The sequence below is a fragment of the Nelumbo nucifera genome, chromosome 6 (genome assembly GCF_055504915.1).
Source record: "Nelumbo nucifera cultivar China Antique chromosome 6, China Antique-T2T, whole genome shotgun sequence".
NCBI lineage: Eukaryota > Viridiplantae > Streptophyta > Magnoliopsida > Proteales > Nelumbonaceae > Nelumbo > Nelumbo nucifera.
In genome coordinates, this window is record NC_142654.1 from 39,878,315 (window position 1) to 39,885,746 (window position 7,432).

The following is a 7,432-nucleotide window of genomic DNA, read 5'->3' on the forward strand; positions in this document are numbered from 1 at the left end:
CGAGCTCGAGCCTCATACTATTTGGCTCAGCTCAGCTCAGCTCGGCTCGAATCCACCCCTATCTCCATATAGAGAATCAAGAGGTGCGATGGCATCCTTAAGGCACTTTACTTCTCTGACTTCTGTTATTGTATAGACCGAATAAAAGACAAGTAGACTAACAAGAGCAAGAAAGGTGCTAGGAGGAGTAGAGAAACATTAGAAATCATATACATTAACATTTGTGAATACTTCATCTCATTTATTGATGATCACACATGATTTATATAGCTCCATCTTCTATTTGAGAAAGGTGAAGCATTAGATGTTTTTAAAACCTATAATGTGGAATTAGAGAAACAAATAGGGAAAATATTAAAATTGTGAGATTTGATAGAAGTGGAGAATTTTATGAAAAGTACAGGTTTCATGACAAAAATAGGGTATAGTTATGTAGTGCACAATGCCAAGATTACCGTATCAAAATAGTGTGGCAAAAAGGTATAATTATACATTAATGGATATGGTGACAAGTATGATCAACAATTCTTCTCTACCATTATCTCTTTGGAGTAAAGCCTTAAAAATTGTTGCGTACATCCTTAAAAGGGTAACACCCTTTGAGTTATGAAATAGTTGGAAAGCTAATTTAGGGCATGTACACATATGGGGTTGTCTTGTTGAGGTTAGGGTGTACAATCCACAAGAGAAAACGTTGGACTCAAGGACAATTAGTGGCCATTTCATTGGCTATGAGAAAAGTCCAAGGGTTATAGATTTTTTTTGTCCTTCCCATAATGGGAGTAAACAATCATGGTTTTTAAAAACGAACCGGTGACCAAACCGGTCAGGGGTCTGGTTACCAGTTTGAACGGTTCGACCGTTTGACCCGAACGGTCAACCCATTCTGACAAAAAAAATTTAAAAATTAGAAAACGGTCAAAACCGTTCAAACAGTTAATCAGCCGGTTCAACGGTTTGCTGACCAAAATCAACGGTTTTGGAGGAAAAAGCGGTTTTGGAGGAAAATGGAACCGGTCAAGTAACCAGTTCCCGGTTTTTCTGGTCTGACCGTCCGATCTGGTCCAGTTTTGAAAACAGTATAAACAACAACAAAATCTAATTTTTGATAAAGTGTAGATTCCGGTTACTATACCTGCACATGTAGAAGAATTACTTGTTCTTCAAGATAATCAACAAGTTGTCATAATGGAAGAACAAGAAACTCGGAATGGGCACTCCTTGAAGATCAAATTGTTGTTGAACCAATTGATTAAAACCCACCAAATGTGGGTGAATCAATTAGATTAAGAAGATCCTCAAGAGTTAGAAAATCTGTAATTTCTGGTAACTATGTAGTGTACTTTCAAGAGTCTGACTACAAATTTGGGGTCATAGTAAATCCAAGTTCATTTTCACAATGATTAGGGGAAACTCCACACTTTGGCACCTTGTCATATTGGATGAAATGGATTCCATGGCTAAGAATCATGTTTGGGACTTAGTAGAGAAGACAAAATAATTGGTTGTAAATGGGTTTATAAAACTAAAAGGAACTCAACTAATAACACAAAATGATATAAAGCCAGACTAGTAGTCAAGGGATTCACCCAGAGAAAAGGCATTAATCATCATGAAACATTCTCTCCAGTTTCTAAAGGATTTATTTTGAATAATCATGGATCTAGTAGCTCATTCTAATTTAGAGCTACATCTGATGGACGTAAAGAATATTTTTCTTAAAGGTTTTTCATCAAATAAAGGAAGTCACCTAGTAATGTAGACTTAGAAAATCTATATATAGGCTAAAACAAGCCTCCTGCTAGTGGTATTTAATGTTTCACAATGTAATTTCTTCATTTGATCTTACTGAGAACATTGATCAGTGTATATACCCCAAGGTCAGTGGGAGCAAATTTATCTTCTTAGTCCTATATGTAGATGATATTCTACTTGCTAGTAAGGCTCAGTTTGGAAGGAGTACAAATACAAATATGTACAGTACAAATCTATACAAAATAATACAATATATAAGGTTTTTCACTCTACATATTTGTATTTATACTCCTTCCAAATGGAGACTTAGGCTTAGTTTGGAAGGAATACAAATACAGACAAAATAATACAAAATATATGATTTTGCACTCTACATATTTGCATTTGTACTCCTTCCAAACTGAGCTTAATGATTCGAGTTTGATGCATGAACCAAAGCAGTTTCTCTAACAAAAATTTCATATGAAGGATATGGGTGAAGCTTCTTTTGTCATTGGCATAGAAATTCACTAACATAGACATCAAGGAATATTAAGCCTATCTCAGAGAACCTACATTAACAAAGTTTTAGAGAAATTCGGCATAAAGGATTGTGCATCAAATATAGCACCCATTGTTAAATGTGACAAATTTAGTCTAGATCAATGTCTGAAAAATGATCTAGAAAGGGAACAGATGAAAACCATTCCTTATGGCTATGGGTGTTAATGGACCGGTTTTGGGTTGGACTCCGTCCAAATCAAAATCCATTTGGACGGATTGGACGGACCAATAAGACATATTGAATTTGGATGGATTGGATGGACCAATATGACATATTGGATTGGACTTGCTCCATCCATAATGAATTTATATTGGATTGAGCCAATATCTGGTCCATTGGTAGAAGATAAAAATATAGGTGTCAATGGACCAGGTTTGAGTTGAAACCAATCTAAATTAACAGGAATTTGAATATATTGGACAGTCTGGACCGATCCAAAATGGTCCAAAATATTCATTGGACTGGATTGGACCAGGTCCATTTGTAATGGACTCACATTGGACTGGACCGGATTAGACCAAATCCAGTCCAATTGACACCCCTACTTATGGCTATGTTTGATTTGAAGGAAAAAGTAGGGAAAGGAAGGGAAACCTTTACAAATCTTGTATAGGTTTCCCTGTATTTCCCTTCATTTCCCTATTTTTTCCTTCAAACCAAACATATCTACGGTGGAAAACTTAATGTATGCTCAGCTTTGCACAAAATCGGACATCACCTTTGCATTAGGAATGTTAGGTAGATGTCAAAGTGATCCAAGCATAAAACATTGGAGAGTTGCAAAGAAAATCATGTGATATCTGCAAGGAACGAAAGATTGCATGCTTATATAAGAACCAACCATCTTGAATTTGTTGGATATTCAGACAAATTTTTTGGTAAGTTATTTACCTAGGTAAATGCAGTTACCTGGGTAAGTTTTTCTTGGGAAACACTTACCCAGGTAAGTGCATTTACCCATGTTCTTTTATTTCTTATGCAAATATGGCAATGACCATTTTAGCCATAAAAATTCATTATTAAAAGGGGCACTTTTGTCCCATTTAAGTGTTGGAAATTTCCCCCTAGGTGGGAAAATTATTTATCCACCTAGGAGATGGTTATCACTTACCCGGATAAGTAATACGCAGAAAAATAAAATTTCCCTGATTCCCACATAAATCTGAAAAAAGAACATGGGATTCATGGTCAATGGGAATCAAAATCCCATTGACTGACTTTCCCCCCTCTCAAAATCCGAAAAAAAAAGAACACCCCTAAGTTTGTGGCATGCTATTAAGCAACTACACAGGCATTTGTGGTTACGGAATTTTATCCAGTGGCTTAGAGTTGTTGATTCTATTTCAAGGTTGTTGAGAATCTACCATAATAATTCTTCTGCAGTTTTTCTCTAGAAACAACAAGAGTGGAAGTTAAAATAACTATATCAAAATCAAATACCTTTGTTGTTAGAGAAAGTGTTCAAGATCATCCAGTAGCTATTGAACACGTTAGACTGAGCTAATGATAGTGGATATCATGTCAAAAGGGTTGATACCTAAATTGTATAAAGAGAATATGGGACTCATTAGCAAATCTTGTATTTGAACTGATGATATTGAAATTTATAGTTATGATGATCCTTAACATAGTTGTCTCTCTAAAGTTTGTACACATAAGGATATAATTGATGGCAAATTATCTTTGTTTGGATCTGAGTAGGCATTTGACAGTTTATTTATAAAATATTATACCACATAAAATGTTCAACTAGAGAGAATTAGTGGCATTGTAGTGCATGGAAGGTGATACTTTATTCACTAAGATGTTTGCCACCATGACTCATGCATTGAGATTTTAGACTTTTTGGTTGAACATCAGTTCTTTACCTACTAGAGTGGAACAAAAGATTTTATATGGTCATACATCCAATACTCCCTAAAACCCATAAAATTATCTTATATTAGTTTGGATCAAGTGGGAGAATTTTGGTTTTTCTTTTTTTCCTCTCTTCAAGAGAGCTAAGTGGTCCAAATTAATATGTGGGTCCCACCTATATAGCTAGTTGGGGTTTTAGGATAAAGTCTGCTCTCATTCAGAAAACCTCTGATTGGTTAGGTAGTTGTCCTTGGGGAAATTACCCATTACTTCCCATTCCATGTAGATGCAGTGCTTTACTTGATTGGAGGAAACACATAGAAGAAGAAATTTTCAAGAGTGTCCCTTGTCTAACAGTCTTTGTCCGTTATATGTCTGTGAATCCATTTTGAGAATAAAAGAAGAATAGAGTTTTATGAATAGACAAGAAAACTCCCTTGGGACTTAAAAAGACAAAAAAAAGGATGTACCAGTTATTCTTGTGGTCATGGCCGGTGAACCAAGCTTCTCTCATTTTGGTTTTGTTAGGCCATGTTTGGGAGTGTTTTAAAAAAAGTGTTTATTTAAATAACTGTTTATTCAGACTATTAAGCACTTATTGGTATTTGGAAAATAAGCCCGATATAAGTGCTTATTATAAGTGTGGTGGTCAAGCTACATTCAGGGATCTTCTTGAAGGACGAAGGAAGACTAGGTGCAGGTTTAGGGTTTGGAGATTAGGGTAAATGGAAGTGATAAGGGAGCAGGGTAGGAAGATTGAATGACTCGAATGAATGATCTCGTCATGGGATGGACTCTCATATATAAGGAGGGATCCCGAGGTCTCGAAAGGAAGGCATTGAAAGAGTTTGATTCCCATTAGGAAAGTGAATATTAGATTCGTTGTCGGTCATTAAGGGGCACTACTAGAGTTTTGCCACATGTCTTATGAGATCTCTCAAAGACTAACTTTCCTTTTGTCTGAGGATTCTCATAATCCATGTGTGCTACTTCCTTTCGTGACCTACTTAACTGACGTGGCATTGGTGACGTCATCATCCAACAAGCATGTTCTACTAAACCTACATGCTACATTATCACGCACGTGATCCTGAAGTTGCACGTGTAACCAATATTTATCTCCAGTTCACAATAACCCACGGTTCTATAATGGTCTCAGGCTCATTGCAAAATTGCGCATATCCAAAGTTCATTGCAGAACCGCACACATTCAAAGGTTATCGCAGAACCGCATACATCTAGACTTCATTGCAGGTTCACATTAGCTAGTGTTTACTCTGACTTGTGTCAAGTGCAAGTTTGTCGCGGGCATGTGATGCGTCGAACGTCCATCGCAATCGTTCAATGAGTTATAAGCTCATCGCAGGTAACCGATGAGATATGGACTCATCGCAAGTGTCCATGTAATGTCAGTTTAGTGTCTTCTGTACTTTGATGGTCTGAGCGAGCACTATGTACCTACACTTATTTTAAAAATAAGGGTTTATTTTTAAAGTCCAAATTTTCATCTTTTTTAAGTGCTTATTGTATAAGCATTTATTCAATTTTTGTCTTCCAAAATTATCCCTATTTGAATTTTAAAATAGCACTTATAAAATTATCCCTAGTTGAATTTCATAAAAGTACTTTTATAAAAGTGATTTCATAAGTGTTTTTATTAAAATACTTTCATAAAAGTGTTTTTATACAAGTAATTTAATAAAAGTGCTTCCAAAGGGTATATTTTGAAAATTTGAAAGAAAATAAAAGACAAAATAGTCATAAATGCTTATTTAAGTACTTATTAGAGAAAAAGACTATCAAACATCCAATATAAAATAAGTGCTTATTTTAAAAAATAAGCACCTGAAAAAGTTGGGTGCTAAATGCAAATACGTTTATTTGAATAAGCACTTGTTTTTAAGCACTACCAAATATAGCTTTAATGTCTTCTGCATGCTAAGAGAAAGGCTGGAGGTTTTATTAGTGGCATCCAAACTGTTTCCAATATTATCATTACAATCGTCCTGGTGAAAAAGGTCATTGGTACAAAAAGAAATAAAAGAGAACAAGAAAAATTTACCAAAAGCTACCTTTATTAATTTGTTATACTTTCTTGAAACTCTAGGCGCATCACAGTTTTATGTCATTCATCCTCAACAACATTAATCTCATGTCTTTGTTACTAGCAGATCCGGACTTAGACATTTTCTATCACATATGTTTGGCAAACGTATGTGATGAGGATTGGGGAATACCATACAGATAATAGGTGAAGTTTGAAGTCTGAACCTAGCTTTTAGAATTTTCGGCTAGAATGAACCAAAAGGAATAAGAGCAGATATTACTGGAGGGGAGTTCAAATCAGCTCCCCACAAGACTGCCCCTCACAACGTCCCACAGCACATCTTCGCCGTGTATTGGAAACATCTTCTGATGATAATATCTAGAATGATGATGTCATCATCGGGAGATGTTCCCAATACATGGCAGGGATTTGTTGTGGGCCATTGTGGGGGACAGTTTTGTGGGTGGCTGATTCGGTCTCACTAGAGGGTGGCTGTTAAGTTGTAATTGTAGTGACAAAGGGAAAATTCCCAATTAGTATCCTATACTTTGGGTCTAGTGTCACTTTGGTCTCCGAACTTTAAAATGTGATAATTCAATATCTGAACTTTCAAAATGTGTCAATCCATTACCTGTCATTAAATGACATTTGAAAAGATATAAATACTCTTCGAGTGTCATCTAAAATATAAGAGGAGAAAATGTAGTCTACAAGTTGCAAACCAAGCTGCAAGAACGCTACCGGTTATATTTGATTCATGAGCAAGGAGCATCGATTATTTGATTCATAGCCATTATCAATAAACACTCTGGGTGATGCCCCTGGCGTCCATGAAATAATACGGGCTACGGTACCACATCCCTGAAGCAGGGATTCAGACCTCCTACCAAGTACCATCTTCTAACTTTCAATCAAATCAGCCCCCAACAGCACATCCCTGCCGTGTATTGGGAACATCTCCCGATGATCATTCCTAGTATTATCGTTGGTTTACAAGTACATTTTCGCTTGGTAACTTGGTCACTCACTGGAGTTTTGGAAGGCAAGAAGACAAGAATATACACCATTCCCAAAAGGAAAATTGTAAAAGGTATATCACATCAGCGCCCCACATGCACATCTCAATGTGCATTTTGAGCATCTCTCTGTATTTATGGAGACCAAATCAGCCCCCCAGAAGACTGCCCCTCATAACGTCCCACAGCACATCCCCACCTGTATTAGGAACA